Source organism: Bos taurus, chromosome 7, assembly GCF_002263795.3.
Source record: "Bos taurus isolate L1 Dominette 01449 registration number 42190680 breed Hereford chromosome 7, ARS-UCD2.0, whole genome shotgun sequence".
Taxonomy (NCBI): Eukaryota; Metazoa; Chordata; class Mammalia; order Artiodactyla; family Bovidae; genus Bos; species Bos taurus.
The window spans coordinates 95,538,630-95,565,790 of record NC_037334.1 but is presented as its reverse complement, the minus strand read 5'-3'; the positions used below and the strand labels follow the sequence as shown (position 1 = coordinate 95,565,790).

The window sequence follows — 27,161 nt, the reverse complement described above, 5'->3', positions numbered from 1 at the left end:
TTCTCAAGATAGCTTTGGCTATTCGAGGTTTTTTGTATTTCCATACAAATTGTGAAATTATTTGTTCTAGCTCTGTGAAGAATACCATTGGTAGCTTGATAGGGATTGCATTGAATCTATAAATTGCTTTGGGTAGTATACTCATTTTCACTATATTTATTCTTCCAATCCATGAACATGGTATATTTCTCCATCTATTAGTGTCCTCTTTGATTTCTTTCACCAGTGTTTTATAGTTTTCTATATATAGGTCTTTAGTTTCTTTAGGTAGATATATTCCTAAGTATTTTATTCTTTCTGTTGCAATGGTGAATGGAATTGTTTCCTTAATTTCTCTTTCTGTTTTCTCATTATTAGTGTATAGGAATGCAAGGGATTTTTGTGTGTTGATTTTATATCCTGCAACTTTACTATAATCATTGATTAGTTCTAGTAATTTTCTGGTGGAGTCTTTAGGGTTTTCTATGTAAAGGATCATGTCATCTGCAAACAGTGAGAGTTTTACTTCTTCTTTTCCAATTTGGATTCCTTTTATTTCTTTTTCTGCTCTGATTGCTGTGGCCAAAACTTCCAAAACTATGTTGAATAGTAATGCTGAAAGTGGGCACCCTTGTCTTGTTCCTGACTTTAGAGGAAATGCTTTCAATTTTTCACCATTGAGGATAATGTTTGCTGTGGGTTTGTCATATATAGCTTTTATTATGTTGAGGTATGTTCCTTCTATTCCTGCTTTCTGGAGAGTTCTTATCATAAATGGATGCTGAATTTTGTCAAAGGCTTTCTCTGCATCTATTGAGATAATCATATGGTTTTTGTTTTTCAATTTGTTAATGTGGTGTATAACATTGATTGATTTGCGGATATTGAAGAATCCTTGCATCCCTGGGATAAAGCCCACTTGGTCATGGTGTATGATCTTTTTAATGTGTTGTTGGATTCTGATTGCTAGAATTTTGTTAAGGATTTTTGCATCTATGTTCATCAGTGATATTGGCCTGTAGTTTTCTTTTTTTGTGGCATCTTTGTCAGGTTTTGGTATTAGGGTGATGGTGGCCTCATAGAATGAGTTTGGAAGTTTACCTTCCTCTGCAATTTTCTGGAAGAGTTTGAGCAGGATAGGTGTTAGCTCTTCTCTAAATTTTTGGTAGAATTCAGCTGTGAAGCCATCTGGACCTGGGCTTTTGTTTGCTGGAAGATTTTTGATTACAGTTTCAATTTCCGTGCTTGTGATGGGTCTGTTAAGATTTTCTATTTCTTCCTGGTCCAGTTTTGGAAAGTTGTACTTTTCTAAGAATTTGTCCATTTCTTCCACGTTGTCCATTTTATTGGCATATAATTGTTGATAGTAGTCTCTTATGATCCTTTGTATTTCTGTGTTGTCTGTTGTGATCTCTCCATTTTCATTTCTAATTTTATTGATTTGATTTTTCTCCCTTTGTTTCTTGATGAGTCTGGCTAATGGTTTGTCAATTTTATTTATCCTTTCAAAGACTATTACTGGTATTGATTACTGAAATGTGTGAAAGAAAATTCACCTTTTACATTCTATATTACAATGGATGAGAGAATATAATTCAAATAGATCTGAAACTTCATTTTTCATTTCTTCACTGGGTGACTATTGACTATTTTATTCTATCTCAAGTCATTTGGATTCATCTGGTGTTGGTCTACTTCACAGATCTGAGGCATCCCTTATAAAAATGCATGTCCTGATTATCAGCCAACAGTATAGATAAATGTCAAGCTCACACACCTAAGGAGAAGAGGGTTTCTAACAATCTTTCCTTCTGTCTTCACTGAGGACAGAATATGTTGTCATTTAAATGTTAGGTGGCACATATATTGATTACTTGAATGTGCGAAAGAAAATTCACCTTTTACATTCTATATTACAATGGATGAGAGAATATAATTCAAATAGATCTGAAACATAAATTTCTGTTTCTTGAGGCACCTATAACACAAACATTAAAGGCCAAAAACAAAGCATTAAGGACCATGAAGAAACATGTCTGCTTGCCACTATTGTTTAAAAAACGATAAATTTCATGGCATAAAGAACAGAAGCTACTGATGCACTGGCTGAATAAAACCTGAAAAGAGCAAGCAAATGACACATCTCTTTAAAAAAGCAAGTATATTTTCTCCTTCAGTCTTCAAAGTTGCTCTTACAACACTTGATCTAGTGATTGCCTCAAAGCCCTACCTGCTGATCAACATGAATTTCTTGACAAACAAAACATCCATATATATGAAATATATTTTAATGAAATGATTATATATTGAACATTGTAGGCTCTGCTATAATGATGAAATAAAACATTGATTATGTTTACATCATTAAAAAAATGAGGTGTGGTGCATAAATAAAAAGATAATTTGATGGAGAAAGTAAAAGAAAGGACATGTATACTGAGTTGGTACATAACAGATAAGATAGAATTGAAGTCATACTGTACCAAATTAATCTGAATGTATTCTAGATGTATTCCTGGCTAATTTTGCTATTACAGTAAGACATTTAGCACTATAACACTAAATTTACTGTTAAGTATCCCTTTAATTTTAAATTCAACAACACCAACAAGAAAATATTATGTACAATTTGGGCCACCAACTAAAAATAAACATTTCACTAACCTCCACGAATTTACAGGAATTTTTCTCCTTAAAAAGAAGAGAAGCCAGATAAATACAAAACAAACCATAGTGTAGTACTTTAAATGATCTAATAAATCCAAAGCAAACTAATAAGGACTGAGAAGAGGATAGCATCAAGACATGAAGGAATTCTGGCAGGGGTCACATGGTAGATACTTGTTGGCTCGGAGCTAACTGGTAAATTTCCTTTGGGAAATCAGTGCAAGTGGATGGGCGGGCCTTCACTCCTGAGTACGTGACTCAGATGCAGCCAATCAGAACAGCTAATTACCTAGACGGTACCAGTTGATTCAGGGGTGGGCAGATGACCCAAGCTGGCCACGTCAAAGTGAATTCTACCACTTGTGTGCAAGCCATAACAACAAACGCTGTCTTTTTCAACCGACTTGAACCCTGAGAAGAGCTCTGACAAGCATCTTGCCACCGTGTGTCATCTGAGAAGATGAATTAGTAGTCTGTGGCAGTCGAAACAAATTACCACAAATTTGGTATCTTAAAACAACAAAAATGTATTTTCTCACAGTTCTGGAGGGTAGAAGTATGAAGTTCAAAACTGAAGTATCCTCCGGGCCATGCTCCTTCTGAACACTCCAGGAAAGACCCTTCTCTGCCTCTTCCTAGCTTCTGGTTCAGTTCAGTTCAGTTCAGTTCAGTCGCTCAGTCGTGTCTGACTCTTTGCGACCCCATGAATTGCAGCACGCCAGGCCTCCCTCTCCATCACCAGCTCCCGGAGTTCACTCAGACTCACATCCATCGAGTTGGTGATGCCATCCAGCCATCTCATCCTCTTTCGTCCCTTTCTCCTCCTGCTTTCAATCCCTCCCAGCATCAGAGTCTTTTTCAATGAGTCAACTCTTCGCATGAGGGGGCCAAAGTACTGGAGTTTCAGCTTTAGCATCATTCCTTCCAAAGAACACCCAGGGCCGATCTCCTTTAGAATGGACTGGTTGGATCTCCTTGCAGTCCAAAGGACTCTCAAGAGTCTTCTCCAACACCACAGTTCAGAAGCATCAATTTTTCAGTGCTCAGCTTTCTTCACAGTCCAACTCTCACATCCATAGCTTCTGGTAGTTGCCAGCAATCCTTGGTGTTCCTTGGCATGTAGACACGTCACTACCATCTCAGCCCCCATCTTCACATGGGACACTTCTAGCGTCTCCTCTGTGTCTCTGTGTCCAAATCCCTGCTTCCTCATAAGAACATCAGTCACTGGATGTGGGGCACACCCTAATCAAGTAGAACCTCATTTCACTTCATCATATCCATGAAGATCCTATTTCCAAATAAGGTTATATTCACAGGCATCAGATGTTAGCACATCAGCATATCTTCTTAGGGGACACAAATCAACCCAGAATAGGCTACAGAGGACAAAGTGACCTTCAGGTCATTCATAATGACCTGACACTGCTTAATTTAGCACTGAAAATATATCCTGTGAACGAAATTAACTATAATCTCCTTCAGTAAAGCATAAACTTTATATATATCATGGTACCAGAAAGTGATACAGCTCTTCTTTCTCTGATAGCCAAGGGCATCAGAGAAAATATATTAGGTCTATTTTCTGCAGAATAAGTGAAATCATAGTACTTTAATTTCAAATAACTTATTAAACTCAAGGAAGACTGTCATAAGAAAAGAATGTCGGATAATATCACTAAATAGCCAACTAAGTTCAGAACTATTTAGTAATAAAAATGAACCAAACAAGCTGAATCATTTTAGATAGTCAACTTAACTAGTCACAAATATTTTCAATGGCATAGCTACATATGAGTGATGTCTTACTCATCAAGGAATGTCTTCTGGAACTAACACTGAATATAGTCAGAAGACCCATGTTTTAGTACAGGATCTAGCCAGCTCTGTAACTTTGGGAATGACTGTTAATTGCTCTGGGTTTCTTTTCTCAGTAAAACGAAGAGTTGATAATCAAGATAATCTCAAAAGTCTCTTTCTACTAAAAAATACTTGCATAAAATTATATTTTTTACTATAGTCATTTTATTTACATAGCCTGTGCTTCACAGATCAATAAAAGAGATTAATTATAGTTAAGTTCCAGTGTGCCTGATGGTATATTTTACCATGTGAAGATAAAAAGCATGAGGAAGAAATTCCCTGGCAGTCCAGTGGTTAGAATTCTGGGTTTTCACAGCCAAATGTCTGGGTTCAGTCCCTGGTCATGAAACTAAGATCCCACAAACCATACAGCATGGCAGAAAAAAAAAGTATAAGGGAATTTTATGGTCACAAAATGGCTGCTACAGCTCCAAACATCACATCTTCACAAATCAATGTCCAAAGCAGGAAAGGTAGGAAAGGTAGAGACTCTTCTTATGTATCTTTATAATAAGAGGTGAACCTTTCTCAGAAGTCTCCAAGGAAACTTCTTCTCTGGTTCCATTAGCCAGGACTGATTCACAGGCCCACCCCATAACAACAAAGGAGGAAGGGAAAACTAGCATTTAGCATTTTCTGCCTCTACCATGACAGATAGCAAGGCAGAAAGGGGAGAGAAAATTGTTTATCAGGCAACAAATAGGGCTAGTCAGAGGCCCCCAAAGAAAGTGACTTTAGAACCTTTGTGACAGATTCTGATGGCCTCCTAGCAAGAGACAGAGCAGGATCTTCAGTGGATTCAGTGAGAGAGAAGAATTTCAGAGATATCAGTTTTGTCAGTCACGCCAACAACTTCGGCATGGCCTATATAATATCATTTATTAGCTTTATGACCTTGGATTAATTACTTAGTATCCTTACAGGGGTCAGTTTCCTCATCTATAAAATAGGCATAATACTTACTTCAGAGGTATATTCTGAGGATTAAGTGAGAGAATACATGTAAAGTGCCTAAATAGTGCCTGAAATACAGAAGATCCACAATAAATGTGTCTCCCCTCTACTCCTCTTTCTTAGAAAGCCCTTAACATAATTAATTTATATTAATTACATATACTCTGCTGTCTCACTTTCTCTTCATTTCCTACCTACATACTGAATGGCAAGGAGCTGTGGGCAAACAACCCTTAAAAGTAGGTTATTAATGGCCTGGCAGAGTATATACCATGATTCCTCACTCCACTCCCTCAGGAATAAACTGAAAAGACCTTTTCCTGGTGAGATTCCTGAAGAAAGGCATCTAATGACATGGTCACTTTCAACCCATGAGTACTGCTTTTAATATTCCATGTGATATAAAGTATGCAAAAAGGACCTCAACTGCACCCAATGTTCAGTTCAGTTCAGTCACTCAGTCATGTCTGACTCTTTGTGACCCCATGAATCGCAGCACGCCAGGCCTCCCTGTCCATCACCAACTCCCAAAGTTCACTCAGACTCACGTCCAACGAGTCAGTGATGCCATCTAGCCATCTCATCCTCTGTCATCCCCTTCTCCTCTAGCCTTCAATCTTTCCCAGCATCAGAGTTTTTTCAAATGAGTCAGCTCTTAGCATCAGGTGGCCAAAGTATTGGAGTTTCAGCTTCAACATCAGTCCTTCCAATGAACATTCAGGACTGATCTCCTTTAGGATGGACTGGATGGATCTCTTTGCAGTCCAATGGACTCTCAAGAGTCTTCTCCAACATCACAGTTCAGAGGCATCAATTCTTTGGCGCTCAGCTTCCTTTATAGTCCAACTCTTACATCCATACATGTCTACTGGAAATACCATAGCCTTGACTAGACAGACCTTTGTTAGCAAAGTAATGTCTCTGCTTTTTCATATGCTGTCTAGGTTGGTCATAACTTTTCTTCCAAGGAGCAAGTGTCTTTTAATTTCATGGCTGCAATCACCATCTGCAGTGATTTTGGAGCCCCAAAAAATAAAATCAGCCACTGTTTCCACTGTTTCCCCATCTATTTGCCATGAAGTGATGGGACTGGATGCCATGATCTTAGTTTTCTGAATGTTGAGCATTAAGCCAACTTTTTCACTCTCCTCTTTCACTTTCCTCAATAGGCTCTTTAGTTCTTCTTCACTTTCTGCCATAAGGGTGGTGTCATCTGTATATCTGAGGTTACTGATATTTCTCCCGGCAATCTTGATTCCAGCTTGTGCTTCAACCAACCCAGCGTTTCTCATGATTTACTCTGCATATACAGGTTTCTCAAGAGGCAGGTCAGGTGGTCTGGTATTCCCATGTCTTTCAGAATTTTCCACAGTTTATTGTGATCCACACAGTCCAAGGCTTTGGCATAGTCAATGAAGCAGAAATACATGTTTTTCTGGAACTCTCTTGCTTTTTTGATGATCCAGCAGATGTTGACAATTTGATCTCTGGTTTCTCTACCTTTTCTAAAACCAGCTTGGACATCTGAAAGTTCAAGGTTCACATATTGCTGAAGCTTGGCTTGGACAATTTTAAGCGTTACTTTACGAGCGTGTAAGATGAGTGCAATTGTGCGGTAGTTTGAACATTCTTTGGCATTGCCTTTCTTTGGGATTGGAATGAAAGTGACCTTTCCAGTCCTGTGGCCACTGCTGAGTTTTCCAAATTTGCTGGCATATTGAGTGAAGCATTTTCACAGCATCATCTTTCAGGATTTGAAATAGCTCAACTGGAATTCCATCACCTCCACTAGCTTTGTTCATAGTGACGCTTCCTAAGGCCCACTTGACTTCACATTCTAGGATGTCTGGCTCTAGGTGAGTGATCACACCATTGTGATTATCTGGGTCATGAAGATCTTTTTTGTACAGTTCATCTGTGTATTCTTGCCACCTCTTCTTAATATCTTCTACCTCTGTTAGATCCATACCATTTCTGTCCTTTATCGAGCCCATCTTTGCATGAAATGTTCCCTTGGTATCTCTAATTTTCTTGAAGAGATTTCTAGTCTTTCCCATTCTATTGTTATCCTCTATTTCTTTGCATTGATCGCTGAGGAAGGCTTTCTAATCTCTCCTTGCTATTCTTTGGAATTCTGCATTCAGATGCTTATATCTTTCCTTTTCTCCTTTGCTTTTTGACCACTTGTCAACTTTCAATGTAGTATCAAAAAATATCCACATTTATCTAAAAAAGAAACAATGAATTTATCTATATGAGGCTGGGATTTCTTCACATGCTTTAAATAAAACATATATCAATAGATCACTGGAGAAGCAGGGGTGATACGCCAGCTACTTTCTCAAAATCAACTGTCAAAGAGATCGCAAAATGTAAAACAGGGCCCCTATTCTCACTAATTTTTTGTTTGGGGAAAACAGATTTTTAAATAAAAATATGCTATTTGCACTAGCATGCAATGAGTTTAGCATTATTTTTTAATGTTTAAATATTTTTTAAATTTCTCAGTTTTGTATAAGAATACAGTAAACATGGATAGCTATAATCTACATACTCAAAAGCTCTTTAGAGTCCTCAGTAATATTTAAGGGCACAAAAGTCCTCAGACCAAACAGTTTGAGAACCTTTGCTGTACAGTATTTCATTGTGAGCAAGGATTTAATTTTAACAGTAACTTCTGGGAATATCCTTGAGATAGTATATATTTAGCTTAATTTCCTCATCTGGCCTCTCTGCTTGTGGTTTCTTCTGCTCTCCAACCCGTCCTGCACCGGGCCAATCAGATCATCGTCCAGTTCAGTCCTTACAGTGGCTGTTACATCAGGTGCGCTTTCTTCCTCCTGGCAGGAATATCCCAGAAAGCTTTACCAAGAATGTGGGACTGTGCTGTGGCTTAAGGATCTGGCCAGAAAAAGGTCAGAGGAGGACAGAGCAAACTAGAGCAATGTAAGCACAAGACTTTTTCTTGGATTATGGATATGATTTCCTGGGCTTCTCCGTTTAACAGCATCTCCTAACACCAACTCTAAAACATTCTCCCTGTGTCTCTGTAACACATAACTCATGTTTTGTTCTCACCGAAATGCTGAACACTACCTTTTTTTTTTTCCTTGATTTTTATTCCTTTGTTTTCATTCTTCCTCACTACCTTCCCTGGAATATGAGCTCTAAAACTGCAGGAACCTTGTATGCCTTCTTTATTGACTGGAACTATGTCAGGGACGCAGTAGGTACCTAATATATTTTTGTTTAATAGATTAAACATCTCCTCTTCATAAATCTGTTTATTCTGCAATTCATAAAAGGCAAATGAAAATTCCAAGATTTAAAATTGTCTTTTAGTTCATGGGATATTAGGCTTTTCTGATCTGGCAATGTAAGAAATAAGAGCATAAAGTATTCTACAAAGTTTCCAGGAGCTATATTTTTACTTACAATATAGCTTTTCCTTTTCTTGGTTTCATTCCATTATTCTTAGCCATGTATATATTGATGCTCAATAACTTCACAACTCCCTGGAAATTTATGACTTATAAATAGATTCCCATCATGTTTCTTATAAATTATTTCTTATTCAAGCTATATACATTTAGCAATTTACATATTCCATGATAAATTATATTCTCCATTCTGTTCCTTAAATGTCTTCAATTCATGTAGATTTTCAGATTTAATCTTCTTGTGCAGAATAGCACACTTACCAAGACTGGCTTTTTTTTTTTTCTGTGTGTGTGTAGCACAGTTTTATTAAAGTAAGAAAAGGGACATAGAAAGCTTCGGACAAGACATCAGAAGAGGGATGGAGTGCCCCCTGAGACTGGCTTTTAAGACTTTTGAAGCTAGAAGAAAATACTTTTGTTTATATGTTACCAGCATGCTCTATATATACCAACATAGAAAGATCTCTAAGATATGGTATTAAGTATATGCAAAGAAGGCTTCCCCAGTGACTCAGCAGTAAAGGATCCATCTGTAATGCAGGAGGTCTGGGTTTGATCCCTGGGTTGGGAAAATCCCCTGGAGGGGGGTATAGCAACCCACTCCAATATTCTTGTTTGGAGAACCCCATGGACAGAGGAGCCTGGCGGGCTACAGTCCATAGTGTCACAAAGAGTTAGACACAACTGAAGCAACTTAGCACTCCCCCACATACATAAAGCAAGACATAGGACAGTATATATACTTTACTCTTATTTGTATTTTCTTTTTAAAGAAAAGATATACAGTCCTATAAGTATTTATATGTACGTAGAATGGCTCTGACTTGGAGAAGGAAATGGCAACCCACTCCAGTGTTCTTGCCTGGAGAATCCCAGGGACAGAGGAGTCTGGTGGGCTGCCGTCTATGGGGTCACACAGAGTCGGACACGACTGAAGTGACTTAGCAGCAGCAGCGGCAGCAGAATGGCTCTGAAAGATGATAGAAGGCTGAAGAAGATAGTTGCTTAGATGGGAAGACTGGGGGAAAGAGTAGAAGGAGCCTGATTTTTAATATGTTCTCTTTGATATCTTTTGAATTTTGTACACTGTATTACTTATTTAAGGTTTAGAAAATAAATGTCATACATAAAAGCATGTTTATATGCACTAATTAAAGGTAGAGATTAGCAGTGGAATTTAAAAAACATGACCCAACTATATGCTGCTTATAAGAACCTCACTTCAAATATAATATACATAAGATGAAAGTAGAAAGATAGAAAAAATTAATCATACAAACATTATTCAAAAGAAAGCAGGTGCGAGGCTTCCCTGGTGACTCAGTGGTAAAGAATCCCTCTGCCAAGGCAGAAGACACAGGTTCAGTTCCTGGTCTGGGAAGATCTCACATGCCACAGAGCAACTAAGCCCCTGCACCACAACTATTGAGCCTCTGCTCTAGAGCCTGGGAATTGCAACCACTGACCCTCATGCCGAGAGCCTGTGCTCTGCAACCAATGAGAAGCACACACACTGCAAGGAACAGTCGCCCCCTCTCCCCACAGGAAAAGCCTGTTCAGCAACGAAGACCCAGCACAGCCAAAAATAAATAAATAAAGTCTAAAAAATGAAGAAGAAGAAAGCGAATGTTAATATCAGATAAATTAAGGAGCAAAGATTTACCAGAGACAGAGAGTGACACGACAAAATGATAAAAGAGTCAAACCATCAGTAAGACATGGCAATCCTGGGTAGGTAAACAGCAAAGCTACAAAATATCTGAAGCAAAAACCAGTGGAATTGAAAGACGAAACAGAAAAATCTACAACTATAATTGAGACTTCAACATCCCTCTCTTGACAACTGGTAGGACAACTATATAGAAAATCAGCAAGAATATAAAAATAATTCAAAACACCATCAACCAACAGAATGGAATCAACATTTATGGAACAGTCTCCTCAACAACAGCAGAACTCACATTCTTTTACAAAACTATGGAACATATACCCAGATAAACCACATCACAGGCTATAAAACAAATCCCAACAAATTTAAAAAATGTAAATCATACAGTTTGTTTTCTGACCACAATGGAAGTAAAATAGAAATCAATAACAGAAAGAAGAACAATACATTTCTAAATAATCCATGAGTCAAAGGGGAAGTCTCAAGAGAAATTAAAAATAACACTGAACCTAATGAAAATTAAAGTAGAATATATGAAAACTTGGGAGTCACAAATAAAGCAATTGCTGACAGGGAAATTTATATTAGAAAATAAGAAAAGTCTTAAATCAGTAATCTAAGCTCCTACCAGAAGAACCTAGAAAAAAAGAAAAAAGCATATCCAAAATAAATAATAAAGACCAAAAAGAAAAAAAAAAAAAAGAATCCACAAATTAGCAAAATTAGGAATTATACAAGGGATATCACAATAGGCCATGGGTAATACAGGAGTACTGTGAAAAATTTTATACACGTAAGTCAACTTAAATGAAATGACCAACTCTGAAAAGCACAAACTACCACAAGTGATACAGTATTAAACAAATAATTTGTATAACCCAATAACTATAAAGGAAATTAAATTCGTAATTTAAAATCTCCAAAAAAGAAATCTCCAGGTCCAGATGATTTTGCTGGAGAATTCTTCCAAATATTTACAGAAAAATTAGCATCAATTGTACACAATCTCTTCCTGAAATAAAAGAGGAAAGAACACTTCCAGTTCATTTTATGAAGCTAGTATTACCCTGATACCAGACCAAGTGAGTACAAGAAAAGAAAACTACAGGCCAACATCACACTTGTAAAAAGCCATAAAAGAAACACTAAATAAAATCTAGCAATAAATAAAAGAAATTATATACCACAAAAAAGTACAGTTTATTCCAGGGACACAAAGAGAGTTCAATATTTGAAAATCAGTCAATGTAATCTAAAAGGGGAAAAGCAGAAGCAGTGACAGATTTTATTTTCTTGGGTTCCAAAATCACTGTGGAAGGTGACTGCAGCCATGAAATTAAAAGATGCTTGCTCCTTGGAAGGAAAGCTATGATAAACCTAGACAGTATATTAAAAAACAAAGACATCCCTTGGTGGACAAAAGTCTGTATAGGCAAAACCATGTTTTTTTCAGTAGTCATGTACAGATGTGAGAGTTGGACCATAAAGAAGGCTGAGTACTAAAGAACTGATGCCTTTGAACTGAGGTGCTGGATAAGACTCTTGAGAGTCCCTTGGACTGCAAGGAGATCAACCCAGTCAATCCTAAAGGAAATCAACCCTAAATATTCAGTGGAAGGACTGATGTTAAAGCTCTAATACTTTGGCCACCTGATGCGAAGACCTGACTCATCGGAAAAAGCTCTGATGCTGGGAAAGATTGAGGGCAGGAGGAGAAGGGGGCAGCAGAGGACGAGATGGTTGGATGGCATCACTGACTCAATGGACATGAATCTGAGCAAACTTTAGGAGATAGTGAAGGACAGGGAAGCCTGGTGTGATGCAGTCCATGGGGTCACAAAGCATCGACATGACTTAGTGACTGAAAAACAACAAATGTAGTATACCAACCATTCAGTTCAGTTCAGTCGCTCAGTTGTGTCTGACTCTTTGCAACCCCATGGACTGCAGCACACCAGGCCTCCCTGTCTATCAGCAACTCCGGGAGCTTGCTCAAACTCATGTCTGTCGAGTCAGGGATGCCATCCAACCATCTCATCCTCTGTCGTCCCCTTCTCCTCTGCCTTCAGTCTTTCCCAGAATCAGGGTCTTTTCTAATGAGTCAGTTCTTCGCATCAGGTGGCCAAAGTATTGGAGATTCAGCATCAGTCCTTCAATGAATATTCAGGACTGATTTCCTACAGGCTAATAAAAATATCATGATAATATCACTTGATAAGAAAAAACATTTGACAAAATCCCATAATAAAATCCCATTCATAATAAAAACTCTCAGAAAACTAAAAATAGAGGGGAACTTCCTCAACTTGATAAGGCTTATATTATAGTTAATAATGAAAGACAAAATGTTTCTCTACAATATCAGAAACAAGGCAAAGACACCCATACTCATTCAACATACTACTGGAAGTTCTAGATAATACAGTAAAGCAAGGGAAGGAAATAAAAGGCATACTGATCAGAAAGAAAGAAATAGGACTACCTACTTACAGATGACATGACTGTCTACATAGAAAATCCCAAGGAATCGACAAGAAAGCTTCTAGTAATACTATGTCAGTTAGCAAGGGCATAGGATACAAAATAAACTGATTATACAAAAATCAATCCCACTCTTAAATACTAGAAGTAAATATCAAAATTAAAAATATAATACTAATTACAATCATTAAAGAAAACCCAAATACTTAGGTGTAAACCTAACAAGATTTGTATATGCTGACTACTACAAAATGCTAATGAAAGAAATAAAAATAAAAAATATTTAAATAAATGTAGAGACATACTGTGTCTTGTCAAGCCTGTATATTGTCACCCTGCTTACTTAACTTATATGCAGAGGACAACATGCAAAATGCTGGGCTCGATGAAGCACAAGTTGGAATCGAGATTGCCAGGAAAAATATCAATAACCTCAGATATGCAGATGACACCACCCTTATGGCAGAAAGCAAAGAGGAACTTATGGGCCTCTTGATGAGGGTGAAAGAGGAGAGTGAAAAAGCTGGCTTAAAACTCAGCGTTCAAAAAACTAAGATTATGGTATCTGGCCACATAACTTCATGGCTAATACATGGGGAAAAAATGAACCTCAATGGACATGAGTTTGAGCAAACTCCGGTAGACAGTGGAAGACAGGAAAGCCTGGCATGCTGTAGTCCATGGGGTTGTAGAGTTGGATACATCTGAGCAACTGAACCGAACTGAACTCACCATGTCTCTGGACTGGAAGAGTCAACATAGTAAAGATGTTAGTTCTCCTTAAATGAATATATAGATTTAATTCAGTTCTCATCAAAACCCTAGCCAGAATTTCTGTAGATATGTTGTTGTTGTCAGTTGCCAAGTCGTGTCCAACTCTTCATGACCCCATGAACTGCAGCACACCAGGCTTCCCTGTCCATCACCATCCCCTGGAATTTGCCCAAGTTCATGTCTATTCAATTGGTGATGCCATCCAACCATCTCATCCTCTGTCACCCCCTTCTCCTTCTGCCCTCAATCTTTCCCAGCATCAGAGTCTTTTCTAATGAGTCACCTCTTCGCATCAGGTGGCCAAAGTATTGGAGCTTCAGCTTCATCATCAGTCCTTCCAAAGATATAGGCAAGATTATTCTTTCTAAAATTTATGTGGAAAGGCAAAAGAATTAGAATAGCTTTTAAAAAAATTGAAGAAGAATAATAGAGGAGAAATCAGTCTAGCCAATTATCGTGTATCTACAGTAATCAAAATTGTGGGGTGATGGAAGGACAGACATACAGATCAGTGGAACAGAATAGAAAACCTAGAAGTACACCCACACCTGACTGACTTTTGACAAAAGTGCAAAAGAAATATAATGTAGGAAGAATAGACTTTTCAACCAATGGTTCTGGAACAATTGGATAAGGAAAGAAGGAAGGGAGGAAAGGAGGGGAGAGGGAGAAAGAAAATAAATAGGTAGAGACCTCAACCTAAGTGTCTTATACAAAAATTAATACAAAATGGATCATGACCTTAAATGTAAAATGTTAAACTATATTACCTTCTAACTAGTAGGAAAAAAACAGGAGAAAATCTTTGGGTTTGAGATCCAAGCAAAGAGTTCTTAGACTTGACACAACCCATAAAAAGGAAAATCAATAAACTGTCCTTTCATCAAAAGGAAAACTCTGCAAAAGACCAAAAAAGAAAAAAAAAGAAAAACAGACGGGAAGAAAATATTTGCAAACCACATATTCGACAAAAGCCTATTGCGTAGGAACTTTCAAGGCCGAACTGTAAAAAAACAAATCATCCAATTAGAAAATGGGCAAAAGACATGAAGATGTGTTTGTCACAGTAGTTGTTGCCAGAAGACTTAAAGACATAAAAAATATATGCAGGTATGAACTTCGCTGAATGTTAGAAGAGAAATTGGAGAAAAAAAAAAAAAAGGCTAGACTTTGGCATTTCTACTCAAGATGTTATTTTGTACTAAATAATCCAGAATATACAGATGATGAACTAATAAATTACAGGCTGATCTCTGTGGGTATAGCTCGGGTCTTCTCCATACAGTATTTTCACGGTCGATCCCAGGAAGGGTCGGAAAGGTAGACTATGAGGAGCAGGACTTTCACTGAGAGAAGAGAAATTCTCATCTGTCTGGGGACTTTTGGGGAGTATTTAACAACACTCCCAAACTGAGCCAGAGAGTGAGAAATCCCTTTAGCTGCCCTGAGGGAAGGCTGGTCCTAGATATGTTGTTATACTCTGGGTGGTACTTCCCAACATTACCTGGCCCACATCCCACAACGGGTGAAGTTTTGTGGGAACTTGCAGCCTGGTCTCTGCTGTGTGGAATTAGGAGAACTGGTCTGTGCTTGAGGCACAGAGAAGACTCCTGCACACCTGCCCCCAAAACCAAGTCAGAGAGGTAGAACAAACATCTTCATATCAACCTCATGAGGGTGACTGACAACAGAGGCAATACGTGGTGGCTCTGCAGAAAGCCAGGTGGAAAAATGCGAGGATCTGCTCTATTCTGTGCATCCCCAGGACAGCATCCTTGGGGAAGGGAAGGAAACTTAGAGGAAATCTTGCGGGAGGGGCCAATTTCAGGCAGGTAGGCCTGTGAGACCAGAGCTTGTATTGCTTGGGTATTTAGAGGAAATAAGATAATATTTCGTAGGGTTTCCCTTATAGCTCAGTTGGTAAAGAATCCACCTGTAACACAGGAGACCCCAGTTCGATTCCTGGGTCGGGAAGATCCACTGGAGAAGGAACAGGCTACCCACTCCAGTATTCTTGGGCTTCCCTTGTGGCTCAGCTGGTAAAGAATTTGCCTGCAATGCAGGAGACCTGGGTTCAATCCCTGGGTTGGGAAGATCTCCTGGAGAAGGGAAAGGCTACCCACTCCAATAGTCTGGCCTGGAGAAATCCATGGACTGTCCATGGGGTTGCAAAGAGTCAAACACAACTGGGCGACTTTCACTTCACTTAAGATAATATTTCGTGACTAGGAAATATTGGTTGTTGAAGCAGGGACATTTGGTTTCACTAAGCTAAGAGAAAAGTTCAGTCTCCCCTTTTCAATAACCCGTTGTCTTTTCATTAGAAGCCTTAAATAGCAGGGTTTTTCTCTGCTCTTCCATTCCTTTGAAACCCTACTCATAATTAGCTTCCCACAACTCTCCTTGGTTTCTTCCACCATTACTCATCATCCTGGTCTATTTGTGTTACAGATTATGATTCTCAGCCTCCATTGGTTTCACCAAGTTTAGTACCATTTTGTAATTTTAAGTCCATATGGCTAATCTTTGGGGAACATACAATACTTCTCCCTGATTACTAGTTTCAGTGCTCTCAATAATCTGATAAATAATCTTTTTAATCTGATAAATTTAGTAAGGTTCTTAATCTGAGGCCTGTAGCAATGAAGGTTCACATATAAAATTCAAGCTATCTGTGAGTCTGGAAGGGACACATTTCACATCTTTATTTTTATTAACCTCTCACTGAAATTGAGTGTTTCCTTCTATCACTAAGATAAGCAACAGATTACAATGAAGTAAATGGAACATAGCAGCTACTATTACTCTAATTGCTTTAGGCATCTCAAAATTCATTTATGTTTATCACCAGTTAAAATTATTGTTATTATTAGATGTGCCATTAGATATTGTTATTTAACAAGAGGCACAAATATCACAAATTTAAAAAAAATATTTTGATAATCCTTTTGATATAATTGGTTTCTTCTGTTAGCCTATATTTTTATGCAAAAAATTATTCTGAGAAGGGATTCACAGGTTCAACTAAACTGTCCAAGACAATAATGGCACAAAAATGATTTTAAATTCTTGAAATGGCCAAAAGTGTCTACAAGATAATAGTTAAAAGATTAAAAGCAACCTAAATGCTAATAACAGAAGATTAGTGAAATCAATTATGATATATACATACAGCAGAATATTATGCAGTCACTAAACAAAATTCTATAGAACACTAATGGCTTACATGGATAGATGTCACAATATATTGTCTAAAAGAAAAAGTGCATATGATCATTTTTTTGTAAATCACACATACATACACATATATACATACTTATAGTATACATGGACAGAAAATGTGTATCAAGACACACAAAAACGCTTATGGTGGTCACTTACAGTTGGTAGGAACTGTAGATAATCTTGTTATCTCATTTGTAAAAAGTTTCTACACATTTATAATTATTTTTGCAAGAAAATTTTTAAAAATTATTATTTTTAAATAAAGCCCTAAGGAAATATCCATAAAGATATGCTATTCTTACTTCTGATCAGTTCTGTGTACAGTCATTCAACAAATAAACTTCAGTTCAATGGTCAATGTTATAAAATGAATTAATGCTATCTATAAAATCTCCCATCATTATGGGGAAAAAAATCTACTGATTTTCATACAATGATTTAGCAGCTGAACTAGTAAAAGGGTTAATTAGGCACCATTTATCAACTTTGTAGGCTATGAAACCTAAAGTAAATTGCCATTGGCACAAATATCATATACTCATCACTTTCAGAATTGTGTCCCACCAATCATTAAATAATTTTATCTTCGTAAAGTCCTTTTTGTTTTATTTTGTTTTGCTGATTGGCATTTTTGTTTTTTGAGTGTCATTTAACAAAGTAAATATAAATTTAGATCCCCTCATATCAATTCTCCTCTTAAAAGTCAGCATATTTTATAACAATACATGTTTCTGAATTCACATTCCTGGAAACACAAGCTTTTCCTTTCTCTATGATTGTGCCACACCATACAATTTTGATTGATTCTGGGTCACATTGTCATTGGCACTGGAAAAAATATTCACTGTTATTTTATTTTTATATCTGGGTATTAGGAATTCCAAAATGCATATCATATCCCTTTATGCTAACATTTTGTTAGCTGGAAAAAATATGCTAGGTTTTAATAATGCTCCTAAATGAGGTTTATGACTTTTAAATACAACTTTTCTAAAAGCAGACATTCATCTAATATGCAAGATGTGACTTTAAGGAATTAGCCTAATATAATTCTCTTTGTTCATAAAAGCACCAGACTTTACATAGGAAATGCATGTCATCTTCTCTGAGCAGTCACCTTGGGACACCTCAGACAAACCTTGATGAGGTTTGTCTTTGTTCAGAACAATCTTAGGACCTCTCTTTTAGACTTGATTGTGCTCTGTTCCTTTTTAAAAAAATGAATGTCTTTAAATATGGCAAAGCATTGCCCTTTAAAGTCAGGTAAAGGTAATCTAGAGTAGGAGATGGGATCCTAGGTGCACCAGGTTAAAAAAAAAAAAACAAAAAACAGTGAATGTGACAGGATTGCATGTGTGCTCAGTTGCTTCATTTATGACTCTTTGCAACCCTACGGACTGTAGCCCATCAGGCTCCTCCGTCCATGGGATTCTCCAGCCAGGAAAAATGGAATGAGTTGCCATGTCCTACTCCAAAAGATCTTCCCAATCCAGGAATCAAACCGGTGTCTCATGTGGCCCCTGCATTGCAGGCAGATTCCTTACCCCCTGAGCACCTGGATTAGGGGAAATGCAACGTGACACTAAATGTAATGTGACACTATGGGCTTCCTGGGTAGCTCAAATGGTGAAGAATCCGCCTGCGATGCGGGAGCTCTGGGTTCAGTCCCTGGGTCAGGAGGATCCCCTGGAGAAAGGAATGACTACCCACTCCAGTAGTTTTGCCAGGGGAATTCCATGGAAGAGTCAGACACAACTGAGTGGCTACCACTTTCACTTTCAATGTGCCACTACATTAGGGGTGATATATTAGATACTCAGCAATAGATATGGCAGGGCACAGATCAATCAAAACAGATGTCACTGAGCCAGGGGACTTTGACCAACATCCAAATACTGACTCTTTAGTGGCAGGACTGTGAGTCCTTCTAGAGGGTCCAGTAGGGGAAACTGTAGTGGTGGGATGAGTGGGCACCTGGGGATTTCTGAACTATGCTATGCTAAGTCGCTTCAGTCGTGTCCGACTCTGTGCCACCCCACAGACCGCTGCCCACCAGGCTCCGCCGTCCCTGGGATTCTCCAGGCAAGAACACTGGAGTGGGTTGCCATTTCCTTCTCCATTTCTGAACTATGGCAATAACCAACCAATAAAGGAGATTTGGGGTATTTTAATGTCAGTTGAATATTGGTCCTTCCAAAAGTAGAGACCACTGCTGTTTTTATGGGGTTTGGGCCTTGCCCAAAAGTTGTTTGAAGGTGTTGAGAACAACAGCAGCAACACTGGAACAAATGTATAGGATCTCAGGATAATGTCTTTGAAGGGCACTGCTTATATGAATATTTCTCTAAACTTATGAAGAATAAGCACCATACTTTTCTTTTTACTTTTTTCTCATTAGCACCTAATACAGTGCTTGAGATATAGTAGTGGTTTAGTAAGTATTTGCTGAATGAATGCCGTATTTGTTAACGAAAAGTAACTTCTAAACAAAATCTCATCTTTAAGGTTTTTAAAAGTTATTTTTTTAGACCCATAAACTCTCTTTATTTTATTGGAAATAATTCTAAAAACCTCTTTGAAGAAAGATATCCACGAACATTTATTCCTGACTCAAAACCTTTTGATAGCAGCCTACTTCTTTCTCGAAAGCAATCCTTTACAATGACCTTTTAACTATTACCTATCTTGAAAGTCATGGTAGCTGTCGATCTGTCTTTAAACCCCTGGGAGCTCCTATTATTTCCAGCCAAGAAGAGTCTTCCTTTTAGCCCACAGGACTTGAGCTCTCCTGGGCCTAGGGCTACTATACCGTAGCCTGCTGGCCAATATTTTTCAGGCAGTGGGGGTCAGGGCTTTCCTGGTAGCTCAGTCAGTAAAGAATCCGCCTGCAATGTGGGATACCTGGCTTCGATCCCTGGGTTGGGAAGATCTCCTGGAGGAAGGCATGGCAACCCACTCCAGTATTCTTGCCTGGAGAATCCCCGTGGACAAAGGAGCCTGGCAGGCTGCGGTCCATGGGGTCACAGAGTCGAACACGACCGAGCAACTAAGCATAGTGAGTGTCTAGTGCTGTGCACTTAATACATCCCTCCCCTCTCCTAACCACCCTTTGTGTAGCTGAGGAAATTCAGTTCTAGAGTAGCTCTGCAAGTTCCCCATATTTACACAGCTAGACAATGGGGAAGGTACCAGTTGAATCCAAGTAACTTGATTTCAGAGCTGAGCACCCTTGACCAACACAGTATAAGGAGTCAAGGCTGGCTCATCTTCAGTCAATCAGCAAGATAGGAATTGAAGGATTTCTCATACCTGGAAAGTACCTCAGAGCTCCTATTACATTGACATTTAGAAACGAGGTTTCAGAAGGAAGATTTCATTACACATTAACAAGTATTTACTGAACATATATATATGCGGGCACTGTTCTAGGTTCTGGGAGGACCGGCAAGGGAACCACCATCTCCTTCTGCTTGTTACATGCAGCACTTTTAACTCAAGTTTCCTAGGGCTCTGTTTTCCTCTACTTTTAAAGAGGGGAAAAAAACTAAACCCCTGTATTGAGTTTGAATTCTGGATCCTAAGCAATCCTCCTCCTCGATGAACTGCAAAATAGACATACCTCTAGAAAGGAGGAGATCTACCACTTTCTTCTTTCTGGATCCCTCTAGGGGAGTATTTGATCTCCTTTGACATCCTGTCCTTGTAAGGAGAGCAACAGGGGCAGGAGGAGGTGGTGGAAGTTAGGACTGAAGCACGCAGACGATTTATCTCTACAAACATTTCATTGACATGGCAGCATTTTCCTGTTAGTGCAGGATTACCCTGCATAATGCTGATATATCCCAAGTCAGGCTAATTGTTTGACATGAATTTTTTGTTTTAGGAGGCATTTTTAGTCATACAGTGGTCTTATATGCTATCATAATTGAAAACAATAGAAACATGAACTGAACTTTGTACCTTCCTTAGAAGATTAAGTTGTTTAAAGGGAAGTTAAACAATAACCAACGAGAAGACTATCAAAGAACTGACCTTAGAATAGTAAACCATACTAAATGCCCCAAGGAAGCTGAGAGTTTAAGAAACACTAACTTTTCACCAAAAATTATCCTAAACGTGCTGAAAAGCTAATCTGCTATAAGGGAGTTAATAAATTCACCCCACTCCTTGCCCCAGTAATATTTCAAGATAAAATAAGAATTTCTAACAACAATTCTTGGAGAACGAAATGACAACCCGCTCCAGTATTCTTGCCTGGAGAATTCCATGGACCAAGGAGCCTGGCAGGCTATAGTCCATGGGGTCACAAAGAGTCGGACACAACTGAGCAACTAACACACAACAACAACTCTAACAAAACAAAGAGTCCTTTCCATGTCTCCCTAAAGCACCAAATTCTCAATATTAGAGTCATCCTAATATTCTCAATTATTTATTTTTACTGTTTTTAATCATATGAGGCATGGCCTTGAATCTCCCATTCAGAACAAAGTACAAAAATAAATTTTTAGAAAGAAGTAAACAGACAAACAAATACATAAATCAATAATTGGGAGGATTTTCCACTCTTTCACCTAAAGATTTGATCCTTGTGAAACTATATCATTCTTTGGGAGAGAGAGATGGTGTTTTAAGCAGTATTCATCATTTTCACTTTAGTATAAACATGTACTTGAGGCTTTCTTAAGAACAGATTTCGCTAGAAGATAAAAAGTGAGACTTTCTTCCTCTTTTCCTAGAGGCAGAGAAGCCAGAATGTTCCTTGTTCTGATTTTGGCCCAAGAACAGGGATGTTCTGCCTTTAAGACTGAAATGCCAAAATCTCTCTCTCAAAAGTAAAATATTGATGTACACTCATCTTCTATTTCTTGGAATAGAAATTATATTTGTATCTCAAATTTAAAAGAAACTTCTCCCTCACACTCCTTTCTTATATTCAAAAGCAAATAATCAAGTTAACTTGTCCTATAGTCACATCACCTATAGGAATAAACTGTTAAAGCATTTTTGTCAAAGAGATTACGGAAAATCAGTCCCTTTATCTCATGAAGTGTTTTTGAATTTTCTGGTCCTTTAAGCTTTCCCCTCTCCTGTGTTAAAGTCAAAACATCGGATCAATAATACATGATGCTCAAGCCTTGCAATTTCAGGCTCACGACTGATATAGAGGATGCAAAATGGACATTACAGCACACAATTGTGCTCTGTGGAAACTATGGCGTAATACCCTGAAAAATAGCTTCAAGTCATAAAAATGCAGTGCACCGACCCCCCGGAAGGAATTGTGTCCACGGTCCCAGAATGATGTCTGTTGTCCAACACCCTCACTCCACGTCTGAGCCCTTTTGCTCCATGTGGTTTTTCCCTCAGGGATCATTATTGGGTTTCATAATGATTAGTTTGTGTATGAAAAAGGAAAGCTCAAGACTATAATTTTATACATACTTAAAAAAAAAACGTATAAAGAAAATTCAGTAACGAGACAAGCAATCTCCTGGAGCCTGCTGTGAGCAGGAGTATACCTGTGAGAGCGACAAGCTGATAAATGAATGTCCCAACACCCAAGGGGACAAACCACAGAGAGGAAAGCGTTGTGTCCCCGTAGCTTAGGGGGCTCTGCTCTCCTGCTCCCCACTTCAGACATAACGAGAGCACCCACAGAGAAGCAGACGGCAGCTGGTGAAGCAAATGAGTGTTGGACCATCTGAGTCAGGAATTCAGGGATAAGGAGAGGGGGAATGTCTCTTGTCATTTTGGCAGCCAGATGATGAAAGAGATACTTATCAATAAAGACCCAAGGGAAGAATAGGTAGACGCAAAGTGGGGCTGAAGCAAGGCCCAAGGGTGACCTCACAGAGAGACTGAAGGAGGAGACGGGCCACACTGGAAGTCAGGAAGACAGGACACCTACCTGGTAAACGGGTCTTCAGCACTACACCTGCAAAGGCTCCCTTCTCTGCAGATCCCCAAGTCCTCCCGCCTGGAGAGGCAGCGTAGCCTAAAGAAGAGAAAACCCTGGGTGACCCCTCTCAGTCTGTGGCCGGGTTCCCAACCTCCAGGATCTAATGCCTGATGATCTGAGGTGGAGCTGATGGAATAACAGAAATAAAGAAATGCAATGTCCTTGAATCATCCCCAAACCATTCCCCTACCCCAGTCAGTGGAAAAATTGTCTTCCACAAATCTGGTCCCTGGTGCCAAAAAGGTTGGTGGCCACTGCTCTATGGGGCCTTGAACCAGTCACTTAATAGTTCTGAACCTCAGTTTCCTCATCTGTGAAGAGGGTTAACAATAAGAGAATCAATCCAAGAAAACCCTGGGCCACATAACAATCACTCAATAAACTTTAGATTTTGTTATATTCTTATCAACTGTCACGTCAACATATTACTTTTCTTTTAAAAAAAAAAAAAAAGTGTTAACAATGTGTCCCCACCCCCTTCAGCTCTACCTATGATTTAATGAAAAGGAAAGGTAACTTGTTCATCCTGCCTTCCTCCAGTGGAATAAATTAAGGTGTTTCCTACATTTTTATTTGTATTCATCTCTGTGTTCCTCCACATACAAAAAGTAAATCCCTCAAAACGACAGGATAACAATTAAGATCCGTGTGTGTTTTAGAGTAGATGGATGAGAAGGGGAGCAGTTGGGTGGCTATGTTCCTCTGGGGACAGAAATTAAAAGGTAGCAACTAAAAGGAAGGAGCCTGTGGGGGAAAAAAAAGGAAATGGCAGAAAAAACTGAGTATTGGTCTCTGGATTTTAACTGGGATACACGTTTGGCCTATAAAGACCAAGTTTTCTTGTTCAGTCATCTAACCGAGTGATTCTCAACTGAAGGCAGTAGTAAGCTAAGAGCAGGGAGAAAGGAAACTGATGATATTTGCTAGACACGTGAACATCAAGGCTGAAAAAGGCAAACTCAAGAATCAAGTTGTACAAGTCACACACATGACTTTATTGATTGTGAATGCCTATTGAAAGGGGCACATATGTGATTGTCACACACATTCTCTCAGTTAAAAGCTTTATTCTAACAAGCAGGTATCATGTATAAACTGAACTAATGCAATAGCCTTCGAGCTGGTCTTCATTCCACTCTGACTGGGGTCCCTTCTCTACACAGAGCTGGAATTATCTCTGTAAAATACAAAAGTAAAAGTACCTGATACCAGGAAAGATTGAAGGCAGGAGGAGAAGGGGACGACAGAGGATGAGATAATTAGATGGCATCGCCGACTCAATGGACATGAGGTTGAGCAGGCTCCAGGAGATGGTGAAGGACAGGCGTGCTGTAGTCACACATAGGATTGCAATGAGTCGGACACAACTGAGCAACTGAACAACAACAAAACCACAACATCACTGCCTAATTAGAACCTATCACATTTAGAATACATTCAAACTCCTATCATGGCCTGTGAGATTCTGCATTATCTAGCCCCTGCCTTTTTTTTTTCCTTTAACTTCCTTTTGTCCCCTCCCCCCAAAGTTTTCATTACAATGGTACTATATTAACCTCTCAATTCCTCAGCTTATTCTGATCTCAGGGCCTTTGAACTGGATACTGTCTCTCCCAGAAGCTTTTCTCTCACAACTGCTCAGGTCTTGGCTCAAATATCACCTCCTTTTCCAAACCACCTCATCTAAAGAAAAGTCCCCCAACAGTTCTCTGATCCAACTGATTTCCCTTATAACATTTGTCACTAGCTGAAATTCTTATATATTTACCCACTATCTTATTATCTCTTTCCTTTTATCAGAACATAGCTTTCTGAGAGCAGGGGTCTTATTTACCCAATACCTAGCCTTGTGCCTCGCATAAAGTTAGCTCCCACTAGGTTTCTGCTGAATATGTAAATGAATAATATTCAAATAGAGTCTAGATGCTAAGAGAAGGAAAATATGTTTATGAGAAACATTTCTAAGGCATTGAACAGCTCAAAATATATTAGAAAAATTTTTCTCAAGACTTTCAAAAAAATTTGAGCAATGTTTATATATTCAATTGATTGATGGCATCTGTCTAGTTTCTTATACCTGTAATTTAAGGCCTAGCCTCTTGTCAACAGTTGAAAGCCTTTTAGATCATCTATACAGAGAAGACTAGAACAGAAACTCAATAGGAAAAAAAAAAAAAAAAACCCTCAAAAGAAATAAGACTAGATAAGTCCTACTCAGAGGACTTTTGGGCTACTCTTCTAGTCTGCCTTCATAATGGTATTACTGAGACAGTCACTCAAGCTATAATAAAATGAAATACTCAAAAAGGAAAAATTACTTCAAAATAACAAAAGTCCCAATTAAAGTCCTCTTCTGCAAAAATAAACATATATTTACTACCATTTTAAACTAATAGGTTATTTGAAATTGGAAATAATGAATCACTAATCCCTATAAATTAAAAACTTTGGCACAAACATGTATCTGTTTGACATTTTTACATATCCATATTTCACAATCAGGTCCATAACTCTTTTTCCTCATGTGAAGCTAATTCCTCTTTCAAGCTCAAATCAAACCATATTTTAAAAACAGTTCAGTGCTTTTATTTTGTGTTGATGGTCAGATAACCAGTTGTTTCAGATGTAACTTTTAAATAACTAATAATAAAATGTGATATTAAGTGGATATTCAAATGTTAATGTCATTAAAAAATGCTCTTTTTATAAATTTTGTAGAATCTTTCATCACAGATGCTTCAAGATGTTGGGAGTTCACTTCATATAATTGTTTTCCCCAGCAGCAGGCAACTTAACTTACAGTCTCCTGGGCTTCCCTGGTGGCTCACATGGTAAAGCGTCTGCCCACAGTGCAGGAGACCTGGGTTTGATCCTTGGGTTGGGAAGATCTCCTGGAGAAGGAAATGGCAACCCACTCCAGTACTCTTGCCTGGAAAATCCCAAGGATGGTAGGCTACAGTCCATGGGGTCACAAAGAGTGAGACACGACTGAGCGAATTCACTTCACTTCACTCCACTCCTGGGGTACCTATTAAACATACAGATTCCTTAGTCCTATTCAGAGAGTTTCTGTTTTTATGGATCTAAGCAGAGATCCAGGAATCTCTACTTATTTAAAAGGCTTTCCAAGTTGTTATTAAGGCCTTCCAGGCTTCACAAACAGTGATTTTCATCCAGCTTCCAACTTAGACCAGAACACTTTTATTCACATTTTGTTTTTTTTAATTTGAAGTATAGTTAATTTATAAGTGTTAGTTTCAAATATATAGCAAAATTATTCAGTTATATATATATATATATATATATATATATTATTTTCCAGATTGTTTTCCATCATATTGACTATCTTATACTACTACTGTGCTACAGAGTAGGTCCTTGTCACTTACCTATTTTATACATAGTAATGTGTATATGTTAATTCTAAACTCCTAATTTATCACATTTCTAAAAAATTGTTACTCAGACATGTTCTGAGCTCTTCCAGAGGAGATAATCCCATCTCCATGTAGTTTGTTAACATCTACTGGAAAGGTCTGATTGTCAGAAAACTTGTTTACTTTAAACTGAAATGGGTGCTGGTGGCTTCCTCCCACAGGTCTGCCCTCTGGCACAACAAGCGTTATTATATATGACAGCTGTCCATGCATTTCAATGCAGTTTTCGGGGACCCTCAAGTTTTTCTTCTATAGCTGGACACCCGGTTTCCCAAACAACTGCTCTCAGATCCTGTATCACCCGAGGTATCTCTACACCCTCCCACACCACCCACATTCTCTCTTCAGAGCCTCTCCTCCACCAGTCAGAAGGAGAGCCCCTAGCCCAGCTATGAGCCTTTCGGCCCTGCCCAGCAGTGGAGCAGCATGTTGGGAGATCATATGGAACTGTACACATCCTGCACTGTTGCCTCTCAAAGGCTGACGTGCCGAGTGACGCCACAGGCTGAGGGAAAATGGTGAAAGGAGAAAAACAGCTAAGTTCATTCCATCTAAAAGATTCTGGTACTTTCTTCCTATATCATGATCTGCCCAGGTCCTTCTGAAATTTTTGTTTTAAATGAACCTAGAAGGATACTAGTTCGCTTGGTTGGTTGGTTGGTTTTACTAGAAAGTTAGCCATCCTATGCTGATGAAGTCTATTTCTTGAA

The 27,161-nt window shown here is 38.5% G+C and overlaps 1 long non-coding RNA gene across 1 annotated transcript in view; it reads right to left on the bottom strand.

Moving 5' to 3' along the window:
* LOC107132664 (uncharacterized) overlaps positions 1-27,161 on the bottom strand; it is a 400,010-nt gene that overhangs the window by 120,825 nt on the left and 252,024 nt on the right. Inside the window, exons 6-7 of the long non-coding RNA XR_009495406.1 lie at positions 24,217-26,042; positions 22,964-23,050 (exon numbers count right to left, since the gene is read on the bottom strand). This is a non-coding gene — a long non-coding RNA (uncharacterized lncRNA). The remainder of the gene's footprint in view (positions 1-22,963; positions 23,051-24,216; positions 26,043-27,161) is intronic.